Genomic DNA, 15,191 nt, shown 5'->3' on the forward strand with positions numbered 1-15,191 from the left:
ATTGTAACCTCCTTCCAGTCTGGGGTTCCATCGGGTTTATTTGTCCATGCAAAAACCAGCGAGTTATTAGGTTGTTGTCCGTTAAATGCGTCCGCTCGGATATTAGGCCAACTGTGATATATTCGCAATTTTGCCAGCGCTATTTCCTTCACTGGAACCGGCGACGGGAAGTTCACACTGAATTCTGGCTTCGTTGACGTTATCGATATCATATTTGTTTGTACCGGAGTGGTGTTCTCCGCGATCCGCTGAAGTAATTGAAACCCTTCGGGGTTCAGCGACATTATTATTATTCGTTGTTTTTAGTGTTTAATTTCAACACCGAATCTTGTTTTTAGGTCATTGAAGTGGTTCCGGCTTCCAGTTGAAAATCCTCGATTTTTGACATCGCGGAGCTATACAACTGGACCATCGTGGAGAATTCAACATCGGATATGAACAAATTATCAATCGATAATGAGATCAACCCGGATAATTTCGAGTACGCGTCGGATACTATTTGATGTTTTACTGTATACTCGTTGAGTTTTTTCTGAAAACACGATGATATCTTTTTAGTGATTGCGTTGGCGACTCCAGCAACTGTTGTCATCGCGGAGATAGCGATTGGAACAGCGATCGGGGCTATCGTGGTCACCGTGGATAAAATAACACCGGCGCCAGCTACTATACCCGACACCGAGTACACGACCGCGTCGATGGTGGTTATTTTTCTGCGGTATTTTTTTATTTTTGCGCGGTATTGTTCGGAAAGCGTTTTCAAATTCGCGGAGAATTCTTTTGCGGTATCGAATCGATATTGATGTGACGTCGGTGATACCTCTGATTCAATTACCCTGGTGGTCATTTTATTCTAAAAGAGCTAGTGTTTTTAATTACTTAGATTCGCTACAAATTCCACATACCATGTGATGTTTGCCCGGGCTAAATTTCCATCAACGGCATAAATTGTAAACTGTTCAGTTGCGTTCTTGTCTATAATTGTTGATATTGTATTGTTAAACCCGGATGAACTCGACGATAATATATTAAACTGCATCATTGAAACCAGTGTCAATCGATAAATGCCCTTAACAGTTGCGGTAGTATTTACTGTATTCTGTGTAGGAGTCCAATCGAATGATCCATGCCGAATTGTGTATACTGTGTTGATGATGTTCTCATGAGGGATTTTTATTTTTTCGAATTGCTCTGCTACTCTCGGTAGTCCGTCTTTAATCGCTTCAACATCAGTTCCGATTATTTCTATTCTCCGCAAATTCGCGTCTATATTATTCTTGTTCGCTGCAACCCTAGTAATGAGTATATCTATTTCCTGTATATGCGCGTCCACATTTTTTTTGTTCGCTGCAACCTTAGTAATGAGTGTATCTATTTCCCGTGTATGCGCGTCCACATCTTTTTTGTTCGCTGCAACCTTAGTAATGAGTGTATCTATTTCCCGTGTATGCGCGTCCACATCTTTTTTGTTCGCTGCAACCTTAGTAATGAGTGTATCTATTTCCCGTGTATGCGCGTCCACATCTTTTTTGTTCGCTGCAACATCAGTTTTGACTGTTTCTATTCTCCATTCATGCGCGTCTATATTATTCTTGTTCGCCACAATATCAGTTTTGATCGTTCCTATTCTCTGTTCATGCACGTCTATACTTTTTTATTCGCTACAATATCAGTTTTGATCGTTTCTATTTCCCCTGTATGCGCGTCTATATTTCTTTTGTTCGCTGCAACATCAAGTTCGATTGTTTCTATTTCCCCTGTATGCGCGTCTATATTCCTTTTGTTCGATGCAACATCAGTTTTGATTGTTTTTATTTCCTGTCCATACACGTCTATATTTCTTTTGCTCGTTGCAACATCAGTTTTGATCGTTCCTATTTCCCCTCTATACACGTCTACACCCTTTTTGTTCGCTTCAATATCAGCTCTGATTGTCATTATGTCCTGTGTATGCGCGTCTATATTCCTTTTGTTCGCTACAATATCAGTTTTGATCGTTTCTATTTCCCCTGTATGCGAGTCTACATTATTTATGATCGTTGCAACATTAGCGCCGATTATTTCTATTTCCCGTTTATGCACGTCTACACTCCCTTTGTTCGCTGCAACATCAGTTTTGATTGTTTTTATTTCCTGTCCATACGCAGTGATATCATTTATAGTTGTTGTGATTTCATCCAGCTTGGTATTTTTTTTACCAAAGAATTTATCAAAGTTGTCATCGATCCTGTTAACATTTTTTCGTAACGTGTAAAATTGGCCCGACAGCGTTGTAAACTCCGAAATAGTATTTTTTATTGTTGCAAGATTCGGTTCGGTTACCGTCGGGGTCCCGAAAAAACTAGCGGTAGTGAGTTGTATATCGGTGACAGATTTTTTCACCTCGGTGACAGATTTTTTCACCTGCGCGTCAAGTTCGGTCACCGATCTATTCAACCTTATAAAACCGTCTTTGACTAATGTTATCGTCGACAGATGTTCACCCGGCTTGAGTCGTCCGTCGCTGGTATACAGCGCGATAGTGTCCTCGGCGGCATCACGCCGTCGTGTTAAAACGTCATCCAGCGACACATTACTGGATTACAATTTACCCTGGCGGTCTTGAAATACAACTATTTCACCTGGGTCAACACTTGTTAAATTCACCGTATCAGCGATTTCATCCTCGATTAGTTTTTTTATGTCATCGGTGGCGGACGTTTCCGTGGATCCTTTCAGCGCCGAAATAGGTCGTCCCCAAATATCAATCATCGTTATTGTAAAAAAAAACAGCGTTTCTAATTAACCCGCCGGGCCTCTACGACCCCACTAGTGTATTCGTTTACAACCACATGAGGTGGTTTTCGCGATGATGAAATCGCCGCGAGTACGTTCAATACTTCACGGCCGCATATCGGCGGGTCGCTTAACTGCTGTGTTGGCAGCGTGGAATAAAAAACCCGGGCTGAACACGTCCGGATATACCGCATAAACTCGTTCGGCGGGGCTAACCCGTATGAATCAAAATAGACGATCGCACGCGGATCAATCGCGTATGCAACCCAATGAGTTCCCGCTCCGGAGGACCCATCGAGGTTAATTATGCCGGTTTCAATATTCCTTGGTGCCGCCGGTAATTGATCCCTCATAAAAACACCTCTGAAGTTTTATATCGCTAGCGCGTCTGCGGCGTCTATTAAATCAAAATTAGACATGGGAGTCATAGACTCCTGAGTCAATAAACGGTTCCCGGTAGTCTTAGACCCTTTCCCGAGTACCATGAATACGGGGTTCCCGGTAGTCTTAGACCCTTTCCGGCCACGGATCGTTTTTTTTATAGCCTTTCCCGGTTGCCTTTTTCAATGCCATCCCCGCCGCGGTACCAACGGCTCCTAACGCCGCCGCCTTAGCCACTGCTGGTGCGGCCGCGGCAATCAATGCCGGAATCGCAGCTAACAGCGGAAATATCCCACCGGTCTTTTCCATGTTTTTAATCGCTGCGGCTGAAAAATCTATTTGAACACCCTTTTTATTCTTCATCGCATTATTGAAATGTTTTATTTGACGCGCCGTCAACGATATCTTATGATTACCACCTGCCATCTGTGACGGCTTCAGCGTTATTGTGGTCCCGCATTGTTTAGCCGACTTTGATCGTAATTTCTTGACTTGACCATCAGTCAACTCTACACTGACGACACTATACGACATTTATTGTAAACGCGTTTGTGCTTTCAATTACATGTTTTCCACTGGTGCATCAATGATTCTCATTCGTCCACCAACACCTTCCAACAGCATTGATTTATCGCTGAGAATGACAGCAACCGCTCTGTAATTAATACCACCCGGGGCTATACGAGCTCGGAAGTGTATATCAACGACGGATTGTCTCGTTAAATCAAGATGTTCCAACGAAAAATAATAAATCGGATACAGCTTTTTAAAATCAAGTTGTGATATTTGCAAACCAGTGTCGACGTTTTGATCACGACCCATATATGACAGCAATCGATGATACACACGTGCGACATGGTTGTCGCCGTAATTAAGCTGTATATCCTCGGATGGTTCCTGTTGTCCGTTTATTCTCAGCGAAACATCCCTGACTCCTAATTGATCAAATATCATATGGCTGTGTTCTTGATTACCCAATCGTCCCCTATTCTGTAGTGCTATAAATATATGACGCGGGGCTGAAACGCCTTGTTTTGATGCCAAGTGCCATGTAAACGTATCGGCGACGTTATCCTCTTTAGCATCAGTTGTTACCGCTAGCCAACTCAACAACGATTTCCCTCCCTGTTCCATAAATGATAACAATCGTGCTTCCGTGGTAACTGATGGAGTCAGCACCGGCATCCACAATGCCATTTTAGTTAAAACGACTTTACCGGCAGCGACACCAGCAGCATGCCATATTGCATTGTTATCATCGCCCCTTCGCGTGAGCGCGATTGTATGCTTAGCCCCATAGATAACTTTTCTGACATTTCTGCAGAATCCAAATATGTGATGGAGTGGAATCACGCATGAAAACTGCCGGTGTGGTTTTTTTAGCATCGACATTCGTGCTGCGAATCCCATATTGTAATTATCGTTAAGACTTTTTATAACAGTGAAATCAGCGCCTGGTTTTGCTCTGCGATCTGGATTGGTTGCTTCAGCCTGTGGGTCAACTGCGGTATTTTCTTTTATTAGCACGTTAACGTACTGAAAATGGTCAGCATTATCGGTGGTGTCCTTCGCAAACATCATAGATGGGCCCGCCGATCTCGTGTAATCGTCCGAGTATCTCGCTAACCCAATTATCGTCGTTGCAACATCAACCTCGCGTTCTATTGATTCAATTTCTCGCCCGTCAATAAGATATCTGGCGCTCTCAAATAACGCCATGATACCGTTGTTGACGAAACCAACTCGAACACGATCGTCATCTGCGTATGGTACATTATCGGCAGCATTTGTCACGAGTTCTCCCTCAATTTCGATAAACGCTTCACATGGCAGAAAGTATCTACTGGTATCTTGGACTTGAAGTTCAATTCGCGATCGTAGGTCAGGTTGCGCTGCATAATAAGAATAAAATTGATAATCACGGACAGAATCATCCCTGCGCACTGGGGCATCCATATCAAACGCGGGATCAGCGGTTCGCGCAAACATTTTATTATTTATCATGTTGATGTTTTCAATTGCGATTTTCTTTGAATTCTGTTTAAGACCACTCTCCCGCTATTGTGTTCATGGGCGCGTTGGTGGATGACTGAGCCGCCAACGACTCTAGTTTTTCTTCCACGGCGTTATTTATTACTTTACTGACATTTGCAGGCATCACCGTCGTTGATGGCATCACCGGTGGTTTCTGTTTTTTTCTCCTCACCAACGACATTAGTTTGTCCTTTGCTGCAGAAAGCGCCTTTCCGGCAACGTCTCCAATAGCACTAATACCCTTATCACGAATAACATCGATAGCCTTCATTCCTAATTGTTTGGCTAACGGCGCTACTTTTGGAGCCATTCTTGTAAATAACCCCGCAATGGTGCTACCGAGACCATCTCCATAGTACGCGCGGTAAACAGGCAATCGCGAGTTTACCACGTAGACGAGTACTGGTTTATCGTGGTTGTAGTGTATGATCATCTTTATTATAAAAACACCGGTTTTTCAATTAGTGATTGTGATCACCAGTGATTGATCACCCCCTTCCCACCGCCGTGTGGAAAACCGGAATAAATTTTATCAAAATTTCCTGGGGTTTTTGCCCTCGATAAAAATCCGGTTTTTTTCCGGTTTTTTCTTGATTTTTGGTCATTTTTGGTCATTTTTTGTTGCCTATAGTCGTTTTTTCTCGATTTTTCAGCAAAAACATCGATTTTCTCTAAATGATTTCCTGGGGTTTTTGCCCTCAAAAAACTGTCAAAAAATGGCAAAAAACGGTCAAAAACGGTCAAAAAACGACCAAAAACGGCCAGAATTAACAAAAACGATAATTTTTTTAATCATCCACGAGTTCGTCTATGAGCGTTCGATACGCACTAACGTCCATGATACCGCCCGTAAATAACCGCTTGCAAATATCAGCGGCCTCATTGATTATTTCCGGAGAGTTATTTCCGGCTCGTTTTCCTCCGATTAGTACCTCTAGCCGTGATATATCACTGAGAACACTGTTAGGACAGGTAACGCCGTAGGATTCTTTACCAACAGAGTATCCTTTTCCTTTTTTTAGTTTTACCCTTTTTTTAACTTCCTTGTGGAATGCGTCGTAATCGGGACCATCACCACGTAGTAATACATCTTTATGTTTACTCGCTAAATACACTGTTCTTGTCCAATCCTTTAACGACTTTATATTTTTCTCGTAACCGCTATTGATATGCTCCTTATCTCGTGTTTTCTTAGCAAAATTGTTGGCAGCAAAATCAATTAATTCTTCCCTCCTGCTGCTGAGGTCTCTAATTTGATCTATTGTGGACTTTCTAAGCACATTACGGGGTATATTCCCCCCTTTCTCTTTTTCTTCCGGTGTTTCTTCCGGTGTTTCTTCCGGTATTTCTTCTTCTCGTTCTCTTGCGGTAGCACCTAGTTCTTCTTCGTCGGCCATTGTAACATAAGGTTCTTGTGGTTCGGTTATAGCGAGTGGTGGTGGCCTCCGTGTTGTAGCAGCCGCTATTTTTGCAGGGAGTGTTTCTAAAGACCTTTTTGTTTGTTCGGTCTGAGCCGCTATCTTTTCAAGCGCATCGAGGACGGGTACAGTTGCCGCCGTAACATCCTTGGTCGCTTTAGTTACCGGGGCAAAGAGTTGTTCGCTTCCAACAGTAAAATCGGTTTGTAGTTGCTGCCGCGTTTGAAGTTGTTCTCGGACCCTGTCTCGTAACGGTATGAACTTTCTAAGCGCTGCTAGCCGCTCTCTGGCTAGCCGAGTAGTGAGTGATTCACCTACCATTATTGCAATTGCGAAGCAATTTCTAATTTCTCGCCGGAGTTTTCGTCTATAATCCTTCTAATGTTTTTGATCTTACTAGAAATCTCCCGGCGTCGTTCATAAACACGTCCGAGTTTTTTTCGTATTATTTCAACGGCAGTGAATAGTCCAATGAATGCATTTGCGTCATTGTGGTACAAGTTTTCATTGATCGTATGTTGTAATCGTTTTATGAAAAAGTACTCGCGGGCCAGGGTAAAACGCCCCCGTTTCGATTGTTCGTTAATAATCTCATAATCGGATAATATTTTTTCACTGTCGAGACCATCAGATAATTCAATTCCTTGATTTTTTAATTTTGAAATCTCGGCTAATATATTATTGATGTCTTCGATATTCATTATTCTTATAGAACATCTTGTTTTTAAATAAAAAAAAATGAAACCCCGTGTATCGATCCCGAGGTGTTCAACAATACTGAATACTTTGTTTTCTTCCGGAATGGACAATTTATTGTCATGGCGACTTCGTCAGCGCCATGGGCGCCGGTGACTTCGTATCTATATATGAAAATCGAATTCTATGCCCGGTCTTTTTTGAGATTGCTGTTTGATATACTCGTTCTGCTACTTTTCGTATTGAGGCGATACAAATGTCAAAGTATCTACTGGCTTCATTCATCGACTGAAATATTTTTTCCTCGTGAGTTGTTGTATCAAATGACTTTACGGGTTTTGCTTTCTTTGGGTATTTACCGGTTTGGCCTTTTTTGGTATTTTGACTCTGCGAGACGGCTTGCAAGTTTATAAGAGAATTATCAGTCTTATTATTATTAATATGATCAATCACAAGTCCATTTTCGATTAATCCGTTGAATACCTCAAATACCGCCCTATGAACATGGTACTTCTTCTTTCCGGCACCAAACATCAGATACCCCTGATTACTTACGGTACCAACCGGCTTCTTCAGTTTGCGGTTTCTAACAATGCCGTCGCGAGATGCCTCGTAATTGACGAGCACAGGATGCGGCTGAAATTCTTGGTCCATTTGTATAATAATACTATTTGTCTAATTTATTATTTGGTTTAATTATAAATCTTTCAACGTAGTCTTGGGGGGTTTTGATGACGAAGTCGGCGGTGGGGTCAATGACGGCGTTTTTAATTCGCTTGTCATAATAGCGTTTTAGTTCCCTGTATCGCTTTCCGCCACAATTGATACACAACTGCGATTTTCCTCTTACACCGACGTGACAAACCAAGCACGGGAGGGGGCCAAGAGAACCATTACGAACGCTTTGTAAATGATACCCGCAGAATTCGCCTCTACATGATTTATTGCACGGGGTTGTCGACCCAATCATCAACCATTTGCAGTGATTCATTATACTATATTCTTTCATTTAAATACTTGTTTTAATTATATGGATGAGTTCGAGAGATTAGCAGCAATTAAGCCCTGGAAAAATATTAAGTTCAATCTCGATAGAGTCCTCAAGGACGCACCAAAAGCGTTAATAAACGATAGAACCCTGTTGAGTAAAATACGCGATTGTATCGATGAATTTAAGCGTGATGGCGCATCTCATAGTTGGTCAACATTTCGAATTGATGGCGTTGTTGATGCTACCATGAACGACAACCGCGCAGCAACGATAATATCACAACTTGACGGTAAAAAGTATTTCTTCAGAGTAAAATTCATTGTCCGGGTGGAATCAGGTAATTGGATCATACGTGATAAATTTGAACCAGTTCTCAGCGACAAGAAAACAGTCATTGTTAGCCGCGACTCCAAGCCGGGGCTGTTAACCGGAATTGACAGACCATACTATGAACGAGCGTATCCTGAAACAGCAGTTGTTTATGGAATATACCCGTTAAATAAGAAACCTGATATCGGAAAACTGAAACCAATGAAACAGTCAACGGGGATAAATTGTGTAGCAGAACGAGTAACAGAGCATTTTACAAATGCGTGTCGAGGAAACAAATTGACTGATTTACGACGTAGCAAAATCAACCAGTGGGAACTAACCGTAAAAGAGCGTGGAGCAACCATCAGCGACATAGCGAGATTAGAAACGTCGTTGAGATTTCCAATAACCGTTACAACGATAACCGGTGAAGTATTATACGAATCAAAGTACAAATCAAATGGGGCCCCAATCAAAATTATTGATCATAACGAACACGCATGGACGCCCGCGATCACAGTGTTTCCACGGGATAGAACGGTAAAGTATATCCCGGGGGAATTTATACAAGATGGTTTTCTCGCGGAGAGGAAACTATTTGATGCTATCGCTTATTTGTGTAAAAACGACCCTGTATCAGTGTGGTTACTTCGCAGCGCTGATACCTTTGATCAGTTTGTAAGACCAAACGGTGAATTATATCGCACTGAAGCATTTCACAACAGGATGAAAAAAACCGCCATGGAATTTGAAGAGCATGATGAACAACTGCTAACAAATTGTTTTACGATTCCATCGGTTGCGGTTCATGTTGCAGCGAGGAAAAATGCATGGGGTCCAACGCGCAAGGAATTTCTACCGGATGTACAATCCAGTTGTTTGGAATACTATCATGGTGGACTATGGAACACTAAATACAACCGCGACGCTATGATTTCCGTTATGATTTCCGTTGATATGGTTGCCTGTTATCCAGCGAGTTTTCTCGGGTATGGATCCGCCGCTGAGTATTTCAAACGATTTGGACACCCCAGACATGAAATGACTCGTGTTGCTATTAATGGACCACTGCCTGATTTTGATTTAACCGGATTCGCTCGCATAGTATCATTTGAGTTCGCGGCAGGACTTCATCGCTGTTGCTATATTTGGATCGGTAGACACATGGCTGAAAAGAAGTGGTTGCCAATAGCGCTGCTACGGTATATGATTGATTGTAAAATGCTAGTTTCGTTGATTGTCAGTGACGCGATTATATCATATCGGGCGCAGACTGAAGTCTGGTTACCAGAACCAGAGCGTCTAGATAGCATAATTGACGAATCCAGAAAACACATCGATGCCGACGAGGAATATATCGTCGAATGGTCCAAAAAGATATTCAACCAACGAAACCGCGAGGCAAAAGATCTCGGTAGAAGAATAATCGGTAAGTTCACACAAGGTGGAAAAAACTGCGACTACAAACGATATTGCTCACGGCTGATTATAGATGACGCAGAATATGATTTCGCAATCAAGGACGCAGTGGCGAAAAATAGATACGTGAACTGCGAAACAGCTTTCTTGTCCAATGGAACAAAGTTGGGTACAGTTGTTACCTACAGCGATGGAGACAGCCCGGCATACCCGCATTTGAGGGCGTCTATGCTGGGTTACGCCGCTATCAATTTATTCTCGATGATAAATAGATTCCCCGACACCGCGGTTAGAGTAGCCGTTGATTCGTTTTATGTTGACGTAGCGTATAAGGAAAACGTAGCCGAGTTTACTAGTCCGGACGAGAGGTGGGGTACATGGAGAATTAAAAATGAAATATTCCCCGTCAGCAGATGTCACCGTTGAGAACAATTACCTACGCGGCGATAAATTGTCAGAATGGTCTAATGCACCACCGTGTTCTGATCCAATTTGTAGACACAAGACGGTTTATTTAAGCGGCTGTGGCGGGTCAGGAAAGACGACTCGGGCAATTGAATTATTTCGAACGCGGGCAAGTATAATCGTGCTTACTCCGACCCATAGACTAGCGCGAGAGATAAAACAACGAAATGTTGACGCCGTTACTTATCACAGCTTTTTTCGATACAGCGGCGGTGAGTGGACTCCTGATCGAATGGGGGAAAAATTTATTCCTGGGGTTATCATTTGGGATGAGATATGTACTGTTTCGTTAGATACTTTACGAACGTTTCTTGATTGGTTGCTGCTCGCGAATACAGCGGTAATCATGTGTGGGGATCATGGCCAACCACCACCATTTGTCGGCGAGGGTCCACATGATTGGTTAAGGGGTTTTGTGGACTATTATGAAGAAACCGATACTGATTACCGAGCACTTGATGAACAACTGCGCGTGGTTAAAAAATTAATCAGATTACAGCCGGATAGAATTCAGTGTGAAATAATTCGCGAGGTGATTCCGGAAACGCCGTTAAATGAATTCTGGGAAACATGGAGACCAAACGATTTGATTGTAGCGAGTAGAAAGATAGTCAGAGACACACTTCAGCGGAAGTTGTTTACGTTGCATAAGGAAAAGTTTCCAACGCGTCCAGTGCCGTTATGTTATAGACCCGCGGATACACGGCGGCAGAACATTGAAGTTGAAATTCCAGGCCGGACAGAAAAACAAATTCTCGTGCTGAATGATATCGTGCTCGTTGATATCAGCGTCGTCGAGGACGCGCTACGTGCTGATAAATCCCCGTGGACGCTAGGATACGCAACAACAATACATTCCTCGCAGGGACTGACTATCACGGATACAATTGTTTGGATGGTTGATAATCGCATCGAATGGTCGAATCTAGTCTATCTTGCAGTGTCCAGAGTACGAAGGATAAATCAGCTTCGAAGAATTGTTATTGACGGAGTCAGTGACGGAGTCACCATCGATGCAAGCGTCATTGATAGAAAACTCTCGGGTTACCGCCAACAGGATAAAAAAAAACAGCGGCGTTTTGATATTGATGCCGAATTAATAATTGCGTTACGACAACAACAGAATAATCACTGCGCGAGTTGCAATTGTATAATGAGTTGGCGCTATTCGGATAAAGACGCTCGCCAATTTACCGTGGACAGGATCGATAACAGTCTTGGTCATGTCAAAAACAATGTGAGGTTGACCTGTCTTGAGTGCAATAGACGCAACGGCGCTAGTTAAGACCACGCGGGGGTAATTGAGTATCGTCAGGTATCACTTGTAGTTGCTCGCGTGTAAATCCGCGCTGTGGGGCAGTTGAATTCAATCTATAGATCGGTGGTCTATTAGTTGATCGTGTTATCGTTGATATGTTATGTGTGGTAACACTCCAAATAGGATCAATAGCTCTTTTTTTACCGCCTTCAAGCTCTCCTGGTTCATACAGATATCTAACAGTGACATCGCCGAGAATCGGCTTGGAAACGCTATCTATTTTTGATCTTCCGGGTATATACTTTTCTTTAATCGCGTCGCTGGGCTTCATGCTGATTGCTCGGGTAATCTCGTTATTTAACGCGGCAATTACGCCTGGCAACCTTTTGACCCATTCACGAGATCGTTTTTCTTGGATGAATTCCTTCGCGTATTGATATCCAAATAACCGTTCAGCGACAGTCCGATTGAATCGTTCAACAATTTCCTGATCACGATGTAGCGCAGTATGACCTCGTCGTATCGCGACGCTATGATGTTTCAGCGTTGATAGAACAGCGCCGCGAAATTCACTACCGGGATCAACTTGTAATAGATTTGGCCAGCGCAGAGGACCTCTTCGATAAATTCTTTCAAACGCAGCGGCTACTTCAGTTGCCGACTTTGTTTTTAACGGCTCCGCTTGTTTGTATCGACTCGCAACATCAACTACGGTTAGCGCGTATTTGTAACCGTTGTCATGCGGCAGAAATAGTATATCAGCCTGATGAACTTCATTAGGTACGCTGACATCAAAGCGCGAGAAGTTGATTTGTTTAGGCGGTGGTAGATAGATTTGCCATATAGCCTGTTTGGATAACCAATTAGCCGCAGTGGCCCTCGTTACTTTTGCAGCGCTTGCAAGCTTACCAATTGCGGCCTTCCCCTTCCAGTATCCTCTCGGAGAATAATAGATGGATTCCATGTTGTTATTATAAACGCTAGCGTTTTCAATTACCAGCGCGAGAAGCTCCGCTTCCAATCATTAATTTACCTTTCATAGCCGATTTTACCAACCATGAGGCCAATTTTTCTTTGACGGATTTATCAGGAATAGCATTTAACGCGTGAATTAATTTTACGTCCGCGATATGACGCTGTTGCAGATCGCTACTTTTGTAGTAAGCAACATCATGAGCATGACACGCCTTATCGATAGCGTTTATTGGGTACTCACCGGGTTTGGGCTGATTTTGATCATCGAGTCTGATATCTAATCGCGTTCCGGGGCCACAGTAGCTATATCCTGGGAGGTGTTTTTCTCCTGGATACTTTGCCCACGGGGTTCCGGGGAGTTTTGATAACTTGGCTGCAATATCACCTCCTCGCTTTTTTTTAAAACATCCCCGGGTTTAATAGAAATAAATCTAAATTTCTTTGTACCGCATTGTACACACTTGCCAGTAAGCGCCGATCTGTTATTTTTTGTTGTAGCGGTTGTCATATCATTTGTGCCAGTACGCACTCTACACTTTACACAATATAGATCCATAATTTATGTATAGAGACATGAATATAATTGACTTTTCAGCGACTAAAACAAGAGAACCAGTTAAGCATGTTGCAGCGTTACCAAACTCGATCCGGATGATTATCATCGGACCATCTGGATCCGGCAAGACGCAATTGTTACTCAATTTAATAATGAGATGGATGAAGTGGGATAAGTTGTATTTAATCGCCCCTAGCGTGGATGATCAACGATGCTACGAGGTGTTGAAAGATTTTAACGAGAATGCATCAGCAATCGCTGAAAAAAATGTTATTGAGTTTATTACAGATATCAATGATGCACCAGGTATTGATGATATTGATGGCGACGTTAACAATCTAGTCGTGTACGATGATGTTATGTTAGACAATCAAAAAAACCCAGCTAGGATATTTTCCAGAGGCAGGCATAAAAACACCGACGTGATATATGTCACTCAACGATACACTCAGATTCCAAAAGTAATCAGAGACAACTGTAATATTCTTGCTGTATTCAACGGCGTTGATACACACACGCTACGAAATATCTGGCAAACTTGGTGCGGCGGTGACATGGACTTTAATGGTTTTCGAAACTTGGATTTGTAACGATAAATTTACATGATCCTCGGACACGATATCGTATTGGACTTGACCAAATATTCGGTTAGTTGTAAATAATTTTCATTGTAAATAGCCCCTTAGCAGCAGGGGGGCGATGACATCGACGCGGTCGTCGATGTGCTTACCGGACGCTGACGACGCTGGGATCGGCGCGCAGAAGGTATTAATTAAACCAAATGACGTCCGGACGATCCCCTCGACGACGACGTCGTTTTTTTTTTTACCAGGCGCTGACGACACCGGATCCGCTGAGTGCAGAAAGTGCTAATTAAGCCAAATGACGTTTGGACAAAATGTCGGATTCGCCCCCCCCTGCTGCTTATGAAATGTATCATTACGCATGTCACTTTGGAACTAATGGGAATTTAACATTACAGATCACAATATGGACTGATAGAAATTTAGCTATACGTTTGTGACGGTATAGTGCGTATTGAATTTTAACATTACTCAAGTCACTAGAGAGTAAAATTTAACATTACTCATGTGACTATAGGGAAAGTTAATATAAGGGATGATTACAGTCCTCAACAGGAATTTAACATTACGTATTTTACGAGACTGTTCGTCTCATAAACTCTTAGTCAAGCTGTTTCCCATGACCCGAGAGAGAGAGAGAGAGAGAGAGAGAGAGAGAGAGAGAGAGAGAGAGAGAGAGAGAGACGTTCAAGCTCTCTTGAAATAGGTGTCACTTTAACACCGAAGATATGGCTACATCTGGGGAATTTGGCGATGCGAGGGTACGGGATCTGTAACGACACAAGCTTCTTTGAGTCTCTAATGAATGAACTCTTTATTGAAATACACAACATATTAAATTACATTCCAGTATCAATTTTCATAAACTTAAATTACAGATATGAGAGACACATATAAAACTACAACATTCCTTCACTTACCAACATCATACATTTGTATAATATCTGCCTTTTAGAATATAATACGGATAATTAAATATCGAATAAATTCATCATAGCTAAAGAATCTAAATTTCAGTATTTCAGACAATAATACCGCAATCATTTAGTAGAAATATGTTTTAATGAACTTAATCTAAAATGTTAACATATTAAGCTCTATTATTTAAAGAATAATTTATTTCTGAATTAACTATTACTGAGTATGACGCTGGTAACGAAAGTAGTTTTTTGTACTATAATTAATAATATAATTACAAGTAATATAAGTTCTTCAAACAATTAAACTTTCCAATTCATTATTAAAGAATAGTAAAGAAATATTAAATAATCCAATATTGCAACGTGCTGATGTTAGATTAACATCTTAACACTAAAAATCCTTATAC

The sequence above is a fragment of the Sinohyriopsis cumingii genome, chromosome 19 (assembly GCF_028554795.1).
Source record: "Sinohyriopsis cumingii isolate HCF-2022 chromosome 19, ASM2855479v2, whole genome shotgun sequence".
NCBI lineage: Eukaryota > Metazoa > Mollusca > Bivalvia > Unionida > Unionidae > Sinohyriopsis > Sinohyriopsis cumingii.